Raw genomic sequence first — 19,863 nt, forward strand, 5'->3', positions numbered from 1 at the left:
AAAGGGCATAAAATGCAAACATTGTCAAGTAAGTTTCTTTATGCCAGGAAACAGATGGGAGGCTATAGAGCTTAAGACAATTATAAAGGTACATTTTACAATCTGATTATTTCATAAACATGGAACATGGACATCATAGTAGTTATGACCCAGCTGAGTGTGAGAGCCTCTTGCTCTCTCTCTCTCTCTCTCACCTGTGTGTGTGTGTATGTTTAATGCTTTTCACCGGGTTTGTGATTGGCCGGGGCTTAGATGAGACGGCACTCCCGATTCGTCCCCGAATGAGATTTCTGGTTATATATATATATAAAGGTCAGCCACCAGGACTTCATGACACTCTTCTCCTCGTCCTCCTCTCCAGCCATCAGCTCCTGTCACAACCATGTTTTTAAAACCTGCACTGTAAACATTGTAGCCGTCCTGGGAGGTGTGTGTGTGTGTGTGTGTGTGTGTGTGTGGGGGGGGGGGTTATAATCCCCAATCCCACAGCTGCTGTGTCTCCATTCTTGATGCCGAATCGACAGTTTGCTGTTCATTCCACAGCTGGTTTGACTAAATCATTCCCACCCAAAATAAAGTCCCAATTCCCTGCCCCCGTGTCACGCGGTTCTGCTCGGATCGCTTCTCGCACGTCTAAGCTCTCAGTAAGTAAACATCAGGATCACAAGCCTCAAAGTCACCGCGGCCTGGTCTAAATCGGGAAGCTGCCAGGCACGCCTCACTCCGGGCTGCTCTCTCTGGCCATTCGCGGTCAGAGGATATATTACTTAGGAGACAGTTTTTTGTCCGCTGGCCAGAGGAAGCCATACCGTGTGACTGAATGATTAAGGACAATGAGAACCAAGTGACCACTGGATGATGTTTCAATCTATGAGGAGCCAGCATGCTTAGCTGAAGACTAATAATTGAGAAGACATTTCTCCATAAAATTCTATATATACTGGACATCAAGAAAAAGTCTAATATTTCACTCAATGAACTATTGAGATGGAAAAAAAAAATAAAGGTCTTACTTGAAGGCAGGGGCGCCGCTAGCAATTTTGGGCCCTATGACAAAATATGAGGTTGGGCCCCCCTACGGTAACTTATTATTAATAAAGCAGATCTCTGGGGGGCCCTAAAGGGCGTGGGCCCTTAGAATTGTCCCAACTTTCCCCCCCTTAGCGGCGCCCCTGCTTGAAGGGTTAAAGTTCATATACAACAGCAAAGCCTACAATAACTTCTGCTTGTGTCCTTGTTTGCTTATTCATGCAGTAGATTTGGGTTCCTTGGGTCTTTTTGGTGTAATCACCATTTGGTAGCAGTTTGGCTTCACAGAAATGTCGCCTTCCATTAGTTCAATAGGTCATCCTGCACCTGAAACCACTCGAATGGAGTATATTATGAAGGTGTGACCACTGCATCCTCAAGTCTTTTGTATGAGGCCAAAATAAAAGTATTGGACACGGACTGAGATGTGAATATTATACCAAAAACAGGAGTATGCTTAATACATTTGGTGAAGTAGCTATAATTGGTATGTTCTGAAGAACAGGGATAAATATTTCTATGTAATTTAATCCCTTTACATTCTTTGCCAACCCTAACCCAACCTAGTTTACCAAATAAGTACCAAATAAATAACATTATCTGATTCAAAAAAAATATTTTATTGGAATGAAATATTCATGAGCATCTGTTGAAAGGAATGTGTTTTTTTTAACTATTACATTCCATTGTGAAGAATAGATCGGGCAAAAAACATGAAAAAACATGGCACTATCAAATGTAATTATCGGCTGGCTAGGCGGCTCGCGGCACTGGCAGCTGAATGCGTATGAAATGACAGAGACAGGCTCTCCAGTGAGGGTCTGCTCGCCAGCCAGTGACAGTGCGTGCAGTGCTGACACTTACGGGGCTGATGCTCGGCACCCGGCTCGCGGGCTCCTTAAGAGCCCGAATAAACATCGATTTTGCAGTAACATCCAGCCAAACGACACATCAAGGACGACAACAACGGGCACCTTGTAAAAGAGAAAAGCTGCCCGCTCGCATTGTTGCATGATGTGCTTCGCCGGTGCACTTCTGTTTTCGCGCAGTCCCTTTCAGGAGGCGCGTTTTAAAACTTTACCATGGCAATATGCTCCTGAATGTTAAAATAGTGCTAGATAAAGTCGAAAGGAAGTATGAGCTGAAGCGCACCGTCATTTACAGGCGTGAAGGAAACTCCGGGAATGACAGATATCCCACGGTTATATTCACCGTATTCAGCATAAGCCAAGAACCGTGGCCTGAATTACATGAGGTGTATTACTATGAAATATTACGATTTATGATGTGAAAGACGGTTAAATAACCCGCAACAAGCCGCTCACACATGTCCCCGTTTAGCTTTTATTTAATTTTAAGTCTGCTCTATTAGGCGAGTCTATTAGGCGGCCGCCCCCCCATGTTCGCCTCACACCCCCTGTCACACACACGCAGACACACCGTCTCATCACCGCCTCTCAAATAATTTTCCAAGAAAACCGGACTTTTAAGTGAACAGATCGCCTGAAGCTTTATATAATAATATTGCCGATATTATTATATGCTCTCCAGAAGAAAAAAAAAACTTCCCCATCATCATTTTAGCGAAGGCAGACAGCAACACCGGAGTAAATGGCTAATCGCGTCACCGGCCATAACATTTAACTGAAATGATTCGTATAAATGAATGACCTGCATGGCCACGGAGACCACGGGGCTCTGGAAACGACAGAAATGCGTTTTCAGTCCTGCGTATTTGGTAAAGCAGTAGCTGTTTTCCGGCACAGGCGCTTATTATGGCTTTCTGCTGTCTTATCTGCATGTGAGCGGGATGAAAAACGTTATACATAAATACTGGTCATTTAAAATGAGACTGATAAATAAAACTCTTCTCCAGCGTGGAATTTGGTCGCTGACTGCTCGCGGTTTAATATCGGCGCATTTGATAAGGAGATACAATGACGGTTTAAAGCATGTGGAACACTACACTGCCTTATTTATATGAACTTCGGTAATGCGCGGATCACCGTTTGTAATTATGTGCTTTTAAAAAAGGGTAAAAACAATTATAGGCTGGAAAAAAACAAAGCACCTACTGCCCGCATATATACGATATGATCCCGATCATACGTTCGCTCTTTCCTTTCCCAATTTCCCGATCTAAGTATGACCGTCCAGATAATGTGCATTGATTCGCCAACCAGTGAACTACAATAGAATATATCTAAGCATTACGAAATGCATACATACACACAATAACCCACGTTTTACCATACCAGTACAAAACATTGTATTTAATGGCAAATGCTATAATCACACATTTTCTCAAACAATACTTTTTAACTACCTTAAGTAAAAACATTGCCATCGGTCGATCTCATTGTCGCATACTGCCACACCATAGGTATCGTTACGGTGTTGCTACACTCGATGTAGCGACGCTGGAAATAAAACAAACAATTTGTTCTAAATATAAAATCGATGGCATTAAGTTAAGGTGCTTACTTTGTGTCGTATCAAGTGATCCGGCCTGGAAACTCTGTAAAGAGTGTTGTATTATTCCAGGGTTGTTAATGATCTTTTTTTTATTTATTTAACTCGTCCACGAAAAATGTAATGCAGTTCTTTTTCCCTCTCCCGCGAACAGATGCAGACGGCGCCAGCCCAGCCGATCCACCTGCATCCCTGCAATAGAGAGCAGCATCAGCATCACCGTCGGGCCCGCCTACTCGCCACTCCCCATCTCACTCCCATTGGCTAATCCCTCCGAAAGTAGTGCGTAATTAGCAGAGCGGTTGTCCAATCGCCTATCACCATTTTCTTGACTTAAGAATGCACGTTCCAATCACAGTGATTGATGGCCTCACCGGCCAATCATAATTTCATATGATCGGTAGTTAACATGGCCAACCAGGAGTAGTTTAGTCGTAATACTTCGCCCCCCCCCCCTCCGTTATTTTAGACATTATTTTTCATCTGACAGGGCACCTCCCTAGTTACTTAAACGCGGAAGGGAATCCGGATTTTATTTGTGATGTCACGGGGAATTTAAGAAGCAAATGCCTTAAATACTATAATCGTATCACGTTCCATTATCAGCATTATAAAATGACGAAGAGAAACTAAATGTAATCAATCTGTAAGGCAAAAAGCATCTGAAATTATAGCTTTAAAAAATAGTCACGCAAAATACACTGGCTGGTTTTCATTTGGCAACGATATACCTGAGATTCTAAACAATATTAAACATTTCCCATTTATGAATCGTTTAACCGCTTATCCTGGTTAGGGTCACCTGGAGGCTGCCCCTTGCTGGTCCTGGATGGGATGCCTGCCTATCGCATCGTACATACACACATGCATGCAACATGTGGAGAACATGGGGATAGCATGGGCAGAAGGTGCCGGCCGAACGCACACAGACCAAAGGCAGTATTTGACCCTCCAACCCTGGAAGTGTGACACAACATGGCTTTCCCACTGAGCCGCTGCACAACCCCGTTTACCATTCAGGAAATATAACGCTCAGCTTCAACACTCACACTGCGCATTAAGTTTACAGGTCAAATTGATCCCTAAATGCAAAATTCTGCAACTGGTCATATTACAAATATAACAAAAACCTACATAACCTTACTTGACGCCATTTAGAAACAAACCGTTATATAATCACACATATTACTTTACAGTTTTAAAGTACAAACAAAACGATCAAGAGATTAAAATTGAGAATCAAAAAAATGGAGAATAAGTGTACTTCGTCAATTTGGGGTCAGTGATAACGTTGTTTTGAATTAGTGTTAGTTTCGTATTACATTCATTAAGTTTGACTTGATTTCACTTATTTTTTTATTGATTACTCCAGAGCCTCCCACGACCTTGAACAGGATGAGCACTTTGAAGATGGATGGATGGACAAATGAACAGATGCAGGAACATATGGAAGGATTTTTACTGACTATTTATTTACTGAGAGCCCTGCACTGGATTAACAGTTGGGAGAGAATCAATCAATCAATCAATCAATATATCTATCTATGTAAGTTGTTTGTTTGTTTATTCATTTATTTTAGTAAAAACGTTTCTGCAATATGTAAATTTAAAACAAAAATATAAATAAATATATTTTATAAAAATAGAAATTTAAATCTTGTGAGCCAATTACTTAATGGATTTGTTAACTGGCTTCTAGGGTGTTGTGTGGCTTAGTGGGTTAGGTTGTGGGTTAGGTTGTGGTCCCTGTGGCTCTCAGGGTCATTTTTTGGGCCCCAGTTGCTCTAGAGACTGCCTGATTCCGCTTTTTCAATATTATAAAAATGCATAATATCCATCCATCCATCCATCTTCTGTAACCGCTTGTGCTATTCAGGGTCATGGGGGGTCTGGGGCTTACGGGCACAAGGCAGGGAACAACCCAGGATGGCCCACCAACCCACTGCAGGGCACACTCACACTCACACACCATTCACACTCACACTCACACATCATTCACTCACACACCACACACTCACACACCATTCACATACACACTCACACACCACACACTCACACACACACACCTATGGGCAATTTTGTACCTCCAATTAACCTCAGTGTGTGTGTGTTTTTTGGACTGTGGGGTGAAACCGGAGCACCCAGAGGAAACCCCACAACGACACGGGGAGAACATGCAAACTCCACAGCGACACGGGGAGAACATGCAAACCCCACGACGACACGGGGAGAACATGCAAACTCCACGACGACACGGGGAGAACATGCAAACTCCACGACGACACGGGGAGAACATGCAAACCCCACGACGACACGGGGAGAACATGCAAACTCCACGACGACACGGGGAGAACATGCAAACCCCACGACGACACGGGGAGAACATGCAAACTCCACGACGACACGGGGAGAACATGCAAACTCCACGACGACACGGGGAGAACATGCAAACTCCACGACGACACGGGGAGAACATGCAAACTCCACGACGACACGGGGAGAACATGCAAACTCCACGACGACACGAGGAGAACATGCAAACTCCACAACGACACGGGGAGAACATGCAAACCCCACAACGACACGGGGAGAACATGCAAACTCCACACACATGTAACCCAGGCAGACACTCAGACTTAAAGATTTATTAAGATTTCTTTAGAAGATGCTTTAATCCATATATCATTATCAATTATTATTACTATTATTATTATTATTACTGTTATTATTATTGTTATTATTGTTGTTATTATTATTATTACTATTACTGTTATAATAATTATTATTACTGCTGTTATTATTATTACTGTCATTATTATTATTATTATTATTATTATTATTATTATCATCATTCCCCCCCTGCTCACGGGGGCTCACCGCATTAGCCTGTAACTCGTCCTGATAGTCGGTAGGACTGAAGTGTCCCAGCTGCCCCCACTAACGTTTGAAGCTAATTGGACTTGTTGCGTGCCGCGGGTTGATATCTGCCCTCCGCTGACCTTGGAGACGCGCTCCGTCTGTACGGCGGGGCGCCAGGCCCTTCAGAGAGCCCGGCCAGGGCTTGCGGCCTGACGGCGGAGATGAAGATGGTCCTGCATCCCAGCCTTTTTCATGTCTCCTAAATGAATCTCTCAGCTGCTCATACACACACACACACACACACACACTGTTATAGTGTCATTTTTTAATGACCTCTGGGGGATCAATGATTAAAATTGTTTAATTATCATACATTAACTGCTATTATAACAGAAATCCTATATGTCCATTTCTAAGTGTTTTAATTTCTGCGGTTCACTAGTGAAGTTTCTACTTCCTGTGCTCCGCAAACTAAATGTCTTTCCTGCTTCTCTTTCCGCATAAAGAAAAAGAATAAAAAATAAGCTACAGTAGCTGAAATGCGATGCCGATATTTCACGGTGACTTAGGCCATGCGGTGTAAAAGGGCATTAACTTGTCACGAGGAAGGGTGTCAAAGAGACGTCAGCTTTGGCTGAGGGGGCAGAGTGTCCGTAACAAGGGGCATCGGGGTGGGGGGGGGGGCATGGGGAAAGGGACGTGGTCCGGGGGCTAAGAGGAAACAGAGGGGCTTTGCTGTAAGAACTGAGCTTGGAGTTTAACCTCCATAATCGCATTTTGTGTTGCATCCTGTGCTGACAAAGAGTCTGAAGGGAATTTCACGGAGCTGGATGTCAGGGCCGGGTTACACTGCATGGGTTACACTGCATGGGGTACACTGCATGGGGTACGCCAGCGCGCCGGAAGAGAGCCAGGGCCACGAAGGGGTTAATCGGAATCTGATCAGTATGGGCACCGGGGCTTCCTGTACGTTCAGTCAGTGACTGCTTTGGTTGGGGCAATTTTCTGTCAATAAGACACCTAGAGATACACACAAAATGTCAATGCTCTATCATATATTCAGACCAACATCATCATAGTGCCTAACTGCAGCAGCTAGACGAGCTTTGGTTACTCTCCCGAGCACTCGACCTCCACTTTTTCAAGTTAGCATCCTGGATGTCAGCCATGTTGAAAAGATCTGCACAGCAATCTGACGTCCTGGAGCCCAAATGAGATATCAGCAGTGGGGGTGCGATACGAAATCTCATGGTTATTAGTAACCCACCATTGATAGCCCTGCCCATCACAAATAGCCCCACCCATAATTAATAGCCCTGCCCATCACTGATAGCCCCGCCTACTAATGAGAGTCCACAGTCTTTCAGCTCCATAGACATTTCACTTTTCCTAATTCACACCCTGCAGGCGGACACCGCGCCTTGAGAACGCTTCAATTTCATCCTGCCATTCTCCCGACTCAAAGTATCCATCATCCCCCCCCCCCCCCCTCACGAAACCGCGGTGCCCCTCCTGCTGACAGGTGGCCCGTGAGGCGTGGCGCAGTGAGATTTGCAATTACGGAGCAGGCAGTGCGTCAGAGCATGCAGGAAGCATGCGCCTCACTGGCGGCCCCAGCATTCCACACGCAGGGACAGGGCGGGGGCTTGCAGCTGGCAGGCAGGCAGCTTAGATCCCCCACCCAGGCCTCTCCAAGGGCCTTGCAGTGGCCGATCTTCTTCTTCTGGACCTTTTCCATATTGTCTTTCCCCACTGGGGAGATCGGTACTCCTCTGCTACAGCCAATGAGCTTCCACCTGACGTAGCGGTCGAGCCCCCACCTGAAGCACCTCCTTGCCAATGGCCTCCACCTCCGCACGGCCACGGCGCAGCTGCACGATTATCTTCCCCACAAGCCATAAGTTCATTTGTCTTGACCCACTCCCACATATCAGCGAGATGGATTTAATAGGGGGGGGGGGAGCGGTATTTTCTCCTCTCTCGCCATAACTGAGGCCCGTTAGCCGCGTAAAACCACATGAAAGTCGGCTTGGATGCACCCAGGCTGCGTAATTCACCCACGACATCCGGGACCCACGTTGGTCGCCTTAGGCTGCGAATACCGCCATCGCTAGACTCACTGGAAGCGAGCGAGAGCCCAGCACGCGTATTCACAGGATAGTTCATGGTATAAATTTATAATTAAGCCCTATACTGACTAAATACACGGAGGAGGCTGAGGAGGAATTAGCAGCACATGGATTTCAGTCCATAATTGGCGCAATATCAATGGCTGGTTGATGGCCCAAGATAGCTTAGCTCAGCAGTCGGAGGAGGGAGAATTTGAGGCACTGACAAAATCCAGGTGAGAGTGGTTTCCTGCTTATGAGTTAATTCCCGTTTTCGGAGCTGAGGGAGAATGTTCCAGATGCCTTCATTAGAGTCCTGATAGTAGAGTTATTAATTTTGCATGGATGTCTAGCTTAGTGTCTTTTGGCAAGTGTTCCATTTACCTGCATCTGGCCCCAACCGTTGATATCAAGCATTTTTCACAGCATCTTAAGGTTGACTCAAGTGAAGCAGGTTTTGAGAACAAACAGAAGAACCTCAGCTCACATATAGACATAAGCGACACCCCAGAGAGGGAAAATCAGTATTCATATTGGTCTGTCACATGACCTGCTCACACGGAGACCGCAAACAGTGACAGTTATGAAGGGCGAAAACACACAGCGAGGCTCGTGTCAAAAACAAATTACATGATGACAGGTGAATTTTCCTTTGAAATTACACAAAAACAATAAATCGGAATTAAGGCATATCCTTGACAAAAAGGCACATTTAATTGCAAATCGAATAGCTTTTCGGTTGCAATCTGTATGACATCATCAGCACAAAAGCGTGATGTAGACAGAAAATGCATAGCCACGATGTAGACAACGCAAACGGCGATACTTTCTGTGTTTCCGGATGAGAGCAGATGGCCTTGACATGATGAAAGGCAGACAGCTCTAAAAATAAATATGCGAAAACGATAAAAAATAATGAATACCAGCTAAACATTACACTGGCGGATGCTGGGAGGATGCAGACCAACAGTACCATTAAGAAATAAACACGATAAAGACAATGATGCTGTCAAACAGAAATGGCTGAAAGTCAAGGGATCTGTTAGGGAGAATCAATCTGAATCACACCTGAGGACGGTCATATTAAAAAAAAAAAACAAAATCATATTTGAAAAATTGATCAGAATGATATCAGTGGGACTTAAAGAAGGCGATTAAAAGAGTAACGAATTTCAAGGTGGCCTCAACGTATTCATGAACGCTGCAAATCAGGACCGTATGTGGCTTAAAAAAAAAAGAGAGAAAGACTTGTAAACATCATTTCCCGCTCGTCCTCCACGCCGCCCCGTCCCGCGCGTCCTCCACGCAGCCCCGTCCCGCTCGTCCTCCACGCCGCCCCGTCCCGCGCGTCCTCCACGCAGCCCCGTCCCGCTCGTCCTCCACGCCTCCCCGTCCCGCTCGTCCTCCACGCAGCCCCGTCCCGCTCGTCCTCCACGCCGCCCCGTCCCGCGCGTCCTCCACGCAGCCCCGTCCCGCTCGTCCTCCACGCCGCCCCGTCCCGCGCGTCCTCCACGCCGCCCCGTCCCGCGCGTCCTCCACGCCTCCCCGTCCCGCGCGTCCTCCACGCAGCCCCGTCCCGCTCGTCCTCCACGCAGCCCCGTCCCGCTCGTCCTCCACGCCGCCCCGTCCCGCGCGTCCTCCACGCCGCCCCGTCCCGCTCGTCCTCCACGCCGCCCCGTCCCGCTCGTCCTCCACGCCTCCCCGTCCCGCGCGTCCTCCACGCCGCCCCGTCCCGTTCGTCCTCCACGCCGCCTCATCCCGTGTGTCCTCCACGCCGCCTCGTCCCGTTCGTCCTCACACTGACACACTATTCACACACCGTTCACCCCTGTGGACAATTTGGCTGTGGGGGGGAACTGGAAAATCGGGAGGAAACTTCACAATGACACGGGGAGAACATGAGAACTTCACACATATGGAGCCATGGTGGAGACTCAACCCCTGGTTTCCAGAGGCGACCAGATGAACAACAGCGCCATCATGCTGCCCAAATGTCGAGGGTGTGTTGGTTGAAGGAACGCCAAGAGTCTGCAATGCTGTCATTGAAGCAAAGGGAGCTGTTTTGAAGAGGCGAAAATTAGAGAAAATCTAAAGCTGCTGAACGCTTCTCTAGGTCGCTGAGATATTTGATATGTATAACTTCATTGCCTTGAGGCCTTTTACTATAAGGTGAATAGCAGCTAAAACGGAGGCAAATACATTAAAAGCAGAGGTGGTACCTGGTACCGTATGCTTTTGTAACGGCTGCACATTTTCCACAGCTCTCACATAATAAAACTGTGTAGCTTGTTCCAAATTGTCATTCATTAACAGCAGGGGGGGGGTTATCAAACCAACTGTGTTATCAATCCAAATAACCCGAAGCACCCAGACGTGGCCAATCCTGTCGACATTCCCACTCAGCTGAGTCCCTAAAACGAGAGCGATATCAGGCACACGGTCCTGACGCGTGGATAAACACGCAACAAGCACCTGCACTGCACACCAGCAGCGCACAACCTCCCTCGCATTTAATTAACCCCGGCACCGCATTATGACGCGGGCCGCATTCCGGCACATCTGGATTTAGCCACGCCCACCGAGGACAGGCTGGATTTAGCCACGCCCATCTGCTGGCGGAGGATCCTTCCTCCCGCTCATGTGCCGCGCTGTGCTCCGGACTCGCCTTTAAGGTGTGAATCTCAGAGCCGCCGCTCTCGGGAACGGCCCCAATTAAACACGCCAGGCCACACGCGGAACCTTCCGGCAACAGGAGTCCGATTTATCACCACACAGCAGATGTTCACAGACATTACCCCTCAAAGGGCCACTCGTGAAGAATGGCATCCTCGCAGATTCTGCAAGCTAGCATGGCGACGCGCTTTCACACAGCAGCAACCACCTACATACACTGCATACACACACTCACAGGCCACTTTATTAGGTACACCAGTTCAACTGCGCAGTGACGAAAACATCTAATCAGCCAATCGTGTGTCAGCAGCACAACGTATAAAATCAAGCATATGCAAGTCAGGCGCTTCAGTTAATATTCAAATCACACACCAGAATGGGGACGAAAGGTGATTTAAGTGCCTTTGAACGTGGCATAGTTGTTGGTGCCAGATGGACTGGTTTGAGTATTTCAGAAACTGCTGATCTACTGGGATTTTCACACACAACCATCTCTAGGGTTTACAGAGCCGGAGTACTCAGCGTCTAATGGCTACTTCCAGCAGGATAACGAGCTGTGCCACAAATTTCATATTATCTCAGACTGGTTTCTTGAAAATGACAATGAGTTCACTGCACTCAGATGGTCTCCACAGTCACCAGATCTCAATCCAATAGAGCACCTATGGGATGTGGCGGAACGGGAAATGTGCAGCAACCATATGATGCTGTCATGTCAACATGGACCGAAGTCTCTGAGGAATGTTTCAAACGCCTTGCTGAATCTCTGCCATGAAGAATTACGTCAGTTCCGCCTGGTGCTAAGACAGTGTACCGAATAAAGTGGCCAGTGAATGTATATATACTCATACGCATAAGTATATATTTATAGTGCTTTGCAAAAGTCTTAGGCTGTGAACGGAAATATTTAAAGCTATTTATTGAGATATTAAGTGCATATTTGCATGGGGAAAAAAGCACAGTTAAACATTACCCTGTCAGGATAAAGGGCACAGCTCTGGTATGGCCCTGTTTCCCAGGGTACAAACATTAATGTACTACCAATGGTACACAAATGTTCCTCAGAGTCTATATCTGTACCTTAAAAGGTACATTTACCTACAGCTAGGATACCTTTGGCAGACCCTTAGTGGTACAGCCAGTGATTGTACCCTCAAAGGTACTTTTTTGCAGACAGTGCAAGAACATATGCAAATTAAGAGCAACGGAATGAAATATAAACAAGAATTTCTTCTGTCCTCGAGACAGTTATTGATATCTTTTTGGATGGCTTTTGGTTCCCAGACCTCTCCGTAGCGGCAGCTCAGCACAGGCATGTAGTCATGCAGGAAAATAACAGGGTTTAAACCCTCAACACACCACAGCCCCCCCTCCCCAGAGAGACAGGTCAGTCGGGGGAGTTTCCGCCCCCCAGTGAGCTTTTTTCCTGGCTACGGGCCTGCAGCCGCTATTCCGTGTTTTCCTTTGGTTTCACCAGCAGCTCACTTAATTAATTCATTTAATTAGTTAAATGACTATGGTATTAATAATAAATAAGGGATTAATTAGCCAAACAATATATGCAAGTGCTTGACTAAATATATATATATCAGTGTGTTGGACTGTTGGCCGCATATATTGGGGACAGCTCAGCTCACACGGCAGGTGCAACATCATAGATTGACACCAACATCAACAGCATTTTCCTTGACAGCCTAAGACTTTTGCACAGTACTGTATTTAAACATAGGTACCGAAAAAGTCCACCCACTGATCGAGTTCCATCTGTTCCATCACAGTTGCTGATGGAAAAATCTGGTAGATTTTTGTATAGAAATTCTAGAGAAGCAACCAGTTCTGGATTCACTGGGTTGGCCTGCTTCCACAGCGCCCCCCGCCTTTGATCTGGAGAAACGCACATCGCGGCGGCTTGCTTATTGCGTGATGTGCACAGAGTAAGAGATGTGAACAGCATGCGGACGCCGCGACACAAGCCCGCCCGGGAAGTTCGGACGTAGCAGAGCGGGCGCCGCGGGGAAAAGGAGCCGCGGCCGACCTCAGGGGGGCGCTGTAGCTGACGGCTCCTCACGGCTTACCCGACAGAAGCTGCAGGCTCTGGAAGCTGCAGCCGTAAGCAATTATTCCTGCCTTATCCTCCGGGATCGAACAACGGTGCGAGCGGACAACAATGGGCCCTTTGTGAAGTGCTACCGATTCAAGATTGTGCTGAGCTTGCGATTCCAGGAAGTAACATTAACCGGTTTCCATTCCCCAAGTTTTTACCCAACAAATAAAATATTACTAATACAACAATAAAAAAAACAAGGGGGTTAGAATGCAGCTCAGATAGGCTCCTTAGGTTACGATTGGAATTATTGAAATGGAAAAAAAGCATTCCTGAAGAGACAACCCAAAGACAAAAAGCTACTGTTTTAATCCGTATTTAAATAAGTGATATGCAATAGAACTCTCGCATTTCGCTACTGATTATGATGTCATAATGAGTTTTTTTGAATCTTTGTTCTGCAGGTTACGCGTCACCACTTCCTGTTCAGTGAAACTTAAGGTGGATTTATAGTGTCCGCAAATCGCCGGTCAATGGCGGCGTCCTGCATGGAGGACGTGAGAGATGGGAATTAAAACTAAAAGTTTGAGATACTGCTTGCATCAGATGGATTTAGTTAGATACATTTCAGTTCGCTGCAGGGCGACACCGAAAAAAGAAAAACGATGAAAAAATAAATAAAAACCACAAATATTGTATTGTAATAGAAAATGATGGTATATTTCCGTCCAGACTACATAAAAATATTGGTAAATGTATGTTCAAGAAAAATATATACCTGCAAGAAATACTTATTTTAACAAAGTAAATTGTCTGTAGTAGTTTATCACATTAAAATTGCTTTAATTAACAAATTCCCTGTTCTAAATACAGTTGTTTCAAGCAACATAAACAAGTTTGGGCTCCCCAGAGACTAACGCAATGCACAGACTAGCTCTCATCCCAGAATGCAAATGCCGTCCTAACTACACCGACACCATAAGAAACACAATGACCACGAAGCATCACCTGATTTATTCCTGTCGCTGCAATGACCAATCCCAAAAGACAAGAAATGCTTTTGGTATGGCATCTGTTTAGTCTTTCTGTACGACATCCTGCCCACCGTCAGAGGCGGACATTTCAGGTCCAGAGAGTACAAATCCAGACCAAGGTTTTGTTTCAACCAACCAGTTGAGTATAAAGAGCCACAGTCACCTTGGTCTGGATTTGTACTTTCTGGTTCCTCCGCATCGACAGGAGCCAGATGAGGTGGTTTGTGCATCTATCTGGATTGTTTTATATAGATTTTGTAAATTGTTTGCTCTTATGTTTGTTTTTTTATCATTTGTTGTGTACAGTGTCCTTGAGTGTCTTGAAAGGCGCTTTTAAATAAAATGTATTATTATTTTATTATTTATCTAGGATGCGTCCTGGACGGCTCCCTGGTGAGATGTTTTGGGTAGGAGACCCCGGGGCAGACGCAGAGTACACTGGAGAGAATAATCCCCCAGAGGAGCTGGAGGAGGTAGCTGGAGAGGAGGAGGGCTGGGGATCTCTGCTCAGACTTTTGCTCCCTGATCTGGACCTGGATAAATGGCTGAAAATGGATGGATGGATGGATAGATAGATGGATGGATGGATGCATCTTGCCTACTAGGACAGTGTAACAGGCCCGATCTACCCACCACATGTACAGCTATGGTTCATTACAGACACTGAGTGATTCTCCATCAATCTGCTCTTGCCTCAACCACCTTAGGTGACCGTGTGACCAAGCAGGAACCCGAACCGCTGCTCCCAGGTGACGTTTCCAATGCTGAGCAGTGCCATTATTTGGTGCTGGTTGAGTTTGCAACAACAAACCCCAAGTGGAATTTATAATCTATGTTGTGTGGTATGCAAAACTGCTACACAGCATATTTTAAAGATGAAGTGCTATTATATTACAAAGCAGAAAGTCCAAGCCGTGAAAAAGTCATATCCGGGACTTTTATGAAATTAAAACAAACAAAAGAAAACATAGGATATAAAGTGACAATGATACTGTGGACACGTAAATAAATGCTGAATTTTGGTTTGCCAAAAAGAGACACAGCCTCACAGGCACAGAAATGCTTTGGACGTCGGGTATATTTATGGTGTTCAGGGGGCAAGCTTTTTTACGTGAATGTGCTGACTTTCATTGTTTTCTGAAATTAATTACTGGGAAGGCACCCAGCTCATTCTGAGATGAGGATGCCTGTCGCGCCGTTGCAGTAGCCCCCGTCAGCCCAGACACGGCCGCCTGTCGCGCAGTTGCAGTAGCCCCTGTTAGCCCAGACACGGCCGCCTGTCATGCCGTTACGGTAGCCTTACGTTAGCCCAGACACGGCCGCCTGTCGTGCCGTTACGGTAGCCCCTGTTAGCCCAGACACGGCCGCCTGTCGTGCCGTTACAGTAGCCCCCCCGTCACTCACCAGTCCCGCCTTTCTGTGTTTTTCCTAATGGTAGGAAAACATTCTGCTACATGCAGCCACATCCAAAAGTGCTGGGTGTTCAATTATCTGCTGGCAAACGGGAGTCGGTCTGCTTCCAGTGCATATGGCGGTGACCTACTGTCGTACCACAGACACCTCCCACGGTGGAGGGGCATCCGGCACGCGAGACTCATGTCTACATTCGGTTTCGCTTGTAAAGCCATATGTTTCATGCATAAGCTCAGACGAACCAACAGTCAATCTGGCAGCAGCAACAGACAAGCTGGAAAACTAAGGACGTAATGGATCTTTAGGAAAAGATGGAGTCCCTTTCAGAGACATACTCCGCGTGGTGATCATGCTCTAACCACCGACGCAAACAGGCTCATCAGATGGAATCCTGTTGGATTATCACAGATTTTGTGGTGACATCTTTACAATCAGACATCCTGCCTGGACCCCTTGCACCTTATATTCCAGACGACAGTATGCACACAACGATAATTTATACCAACGAATCATTTATAATTTATTGTATCTATATATAATCTACTTGCACCTGGCTGGATGGTAACCAGAGGCAGCGTGCTGGGCCTGTTCTTAGTACCGTGGTTCTGTGTGTATGGTCTCTCCTCGTGATGTCGGGCGGGGGGGGGGTTCCTCTGTTCCTCTGTTTCACTCCACAGTCAAAAAAACATGCTACGGGGTATTGGAGTTACCAGTTTGTGTGTTTATAATGACTGCATTGTGGGGACCAGATTTCCCCACGTTGTGATGAAAACTTTTAATCTTGTGGGGACATTTTTTTGGTGTGTGTGTCGGTCTGTGTGTGCCTTGCAATTGGGTGACACCCGTGTCTTCATAGCACAAGCAGGTATAGAAAATGGATGGGTAGATATAGCTGCATTTCTTGACTCTATATCTACAGTATACACAGCACAATGACAATAAAGTCAAATATGAAATGTCTTTGTGTCCTGTGACTTGTAGGCCTGCCTCAGAAACTGCACCACTTTTCGGATTGGGAGTGACAAACTGCCCCCCACCCTACCCACCCAAGTCGAGTACATCACCAGCACTCAGGGGGCCCAGAGGATGCTTGAATTGGGCTGTGAAACAGAAGAGTGACCAATGAGAACATGGCGGCCATCACGCCATGACTCTCGTGGCAGAGGGATTATGGGAGTGAGCCTAACATGCCATGTGAAGTGAGTTTGTCGAGACCTTTCATTACACAGAAATGTACGAAAAACAACCGGAGTCCCACTTGCCAGTTTAATCTTTAATTAGATTCGCACAAAGTACAGACGCATCTCTTAAACACACCCTAATCACAAAGTCGTGTTCTCGCAATTGAGTGTCTGACATCACCTCCATTCGGCGTAAATGCAGGGACATTAGAGGACCCTGACAACAAAAATTCTAGTCACTAGTTTTTTTTTATTATTATTTAATTATCTTTTCATTGTTAGGTTTTTAGTTCCAAGGCAGCAAAAAGATGAAGTGTGCAGAATAGGCTTGTATAATCATAGAGTACATTTCAGCTATTGAGCTCAGTCTTAGACAGAGGGATCGTCGCCTTACTCGGCACGTAAAAACCTCTACACACTTCATCATGAGGTTATGAGCATCCCAGTGTAGCAGCAGGATGGGTTAACTGGGATGGCCCCCCGTTCCTTTGGTCAGGACGGCACCGGAGCTCTGGCGTATTTACCGAGATCTGAGGTTCCTGTCTGAGACAAACGGACCCATCAAAGACGATTCTGGAGTTTATCTGGAAAGAAATTCTCCTGTACGGTTAAAACAATCAGTCTGAGGATCTCTCCGTTACCAGTTCTGTTGTGGTAACGGTAAGGGATGCTCAGAGTTATGAGTCTCTTCTAAGCACAGCATGGGGTCAGAAGCGTTTCATAACAAGAGTACACAAGCAGATGTTATTTCCCCATGTGCCGTCATGAGAGAGAGAGGCAGAGAGGGAGGGAGGGAGGGAGGGTGTGTGTGTTTCTGTGTAAAGCAGCTGGGCTTTATCCAGGCCGTGTCACGAAGCCCTCTGAAGGATGTCAGTAATTAGAGTGCGCTGGTGCTTTTTCTCATTCCTTTGCTGGTGGACTTTTTGTTTTGTGTCTCTCTGGATAACAGCGGTCCGTTCTCTCTGTGAGACAGGCTTGGTGACCGTTTCTTATTTTTGTTGGAGAATAGCCACTTCATAAAAAAGAAAATGAAAAATGGACTGGAGACGGGCGGGAGGAAGAAAATGCCAGACGGAATATTACTACATTTCTAACTTCAGTTAATTAGCAACTAATCATGGACAATAATCCATCCATCCTCTAAATAATTATCCTGGTCAGGGCTGCAGAGACAGTGGATGTTTTTTAAATTAGACACAGCTCCCTAACGAGCCATAAGCCGAAACGGTGACGCTGTCCGTACAGCATACAGTGACCCCACCCCACCCAACCCCCCCCCCGGCCATTCTTCAGATCCTGTGGGTCTCGGCCGCCTCCCTGTGAAGTTCGTCCTGAGAGAAAATGACCTAATCCTTCAGCATTTGCATTGGAGTGACAGCTCGCAGGCAGAGGAGACTCGGGGGAGGGGCTCAGCCAGGCTGGACACCTGACAGACGCGATACCGCCCCCTGCAGGGCACTGCGGCCTTATCGGGAATGCTGGGAAACGTTCCCCAGCCAGCTCGCCGTCTCTGGGGGACCCCGAGGGTCCATGTTTTGTTTCCATGGTGACTTATGTTTGCATGGAAATAATATATGGGCACAAAGGAACACAGAATCTCTCAGCACGCGGCAGTAATTGACTAATAATACTGGCAGTAAGATAAAGACCCACATAAACAGGGCTTCTAATCTCGCTGCTCTGCAGCTGCCCCCAAATGTCCCCCATGTCATTTTCCTCCAAAAAAGTTGTATACATGAAATTACAGTGTGGCAGAGTGTAGGCTGGCTTATCGGCTTCCGGCTGGCAAGCGGAGAAGTGTGTCATGTACAAATATACATACAAACAGGCCAGAGAAGCTGTCTGTACACTTTGACATGCCTCAACCTGCGCAGCCTTTAGTGGGGGAAACGAGGCCAGTCTGTCAGATCCATCCATCCATCTTCTTATCATCTATGCTGAGCTGGGCCACTTGGAAGCTCTCCCGGGCGGGGGGGCGGGGGGGGCAGGAGGCGGGAGGCGACACTAGCCAGGGCTGCATACACGCAGACACTACGGGCAGCACCAATTAGCCTAATGGTGTATCTCCGAGCAGCAGGAGGAGACTGGGTTCCAGCAGCTCCTGCAAAGTGAGATTCAGACCTCAACCCCTAACGCTACGAGGCGACAGCGGGCACAGCCAGAGCTGCGAGATAAATAGCAGAGCCTAAAGTACAATCCCAGAACGCAATTTACATTACATTTACCTTACTTTACATTAAGTACTAGAGATGTAACCCAGCATGTTATTGGCCTTTTAACTTGTTTGCTCCTGATCAGGCACTTCAACCCCCCCCCCCCAGGTCCTTGGAATCAACCAAGGGCGACCTATTGGCCTATCGGGCCTGTGGTTGGCTACACCGCCCCAGAAATTTAGGCAAAAAGCGCATTACAAACGTACTTCACAGCTGTCTGGGCATAAGTGCAGTGAGCTTCCAGTGAGCGCCCAGTTATGGGCGTAAGTGCAGTGAGCTTCCAGCAAACTCCCAGTTATGGGAGTAAGCAGGACTGGAGCAGGAGCGGCACAGCGACTGCCAAACAGAGCACGAGGCTAAGAAGACAGACATTCAAGTCAGCAAAAAGTGCAACATTCCCAACATTAAGCATACATGACTTAATGACAGCTTTATTAATATGTGAAAGATGTAATAAAATAATAATAATTACTTAGTGAAGGAAATAAAAAAAAAAATCAGCTTAACGTTTGAAATGGTGAAGATTTAATTTGCCCTTGGGAAGCAGAAGGAAGATAGTTTAGCTGCCCCTAGCTGCCCCGGTAATGAGGAACATATTTCTACTGATGTGAGGGACGAGGCCAGAATTTGTTTACTGTGATTATCTGCTGCTAACCGGAAGCTTTGAACATCTGCGGGGGCAGTGTCAGCGGCGCATGCTACGGGCTAACCTGTTAACACACTAACACGCTAACATGCTAACACGCTAACATGCTAACACGCTAACATGCTAACACGCTAAGCTCATCCTTAGGCGGCCGGCCGCCTGACGCCTACTAATATTTCATAAATGCAGTG

The 19,863-nt window shown here is 46.6% G+C and overlaps 1 protein-coding gene across 2 annotated transcripts in view; it reads right to left on the reverse strand.

The window, feature by feature from the left end:
• The window catches only part of LOC111855424 (neurexin-2-like), a 589,098-nt gene that overhangs the window by 552,680 nt on the left and 16,555 nt on the right, over positions 1-19,863 (reverse strand). For both annotated transcript variants that reach the window (XM_072706252.1, XM_023834418.2), the window contains exon 2: positions 3,514-3,693. The gene's annotated coding sequence lies outside the window, so the exon portion shown is untranslated. The remainder of the gene's footprint in view (positions 1-3,513; positions 3,694-19,863) is intronic.

Source organism: Paramormyrops kingsleyae, chromosome 24, assembly GCF_048594095.1.
Source record: "Paramormyrops kingsleyae isolate MSU_618 chromosome 24, PKINGS_0.4, whole genome shotgun sequence".
NCBI lineage: Eukaryota > Metazoa > Chordata > Actinopteri > Osteoglossiformes > Mormyridae > Paramormyrops > Paramormyrops kingsleyae.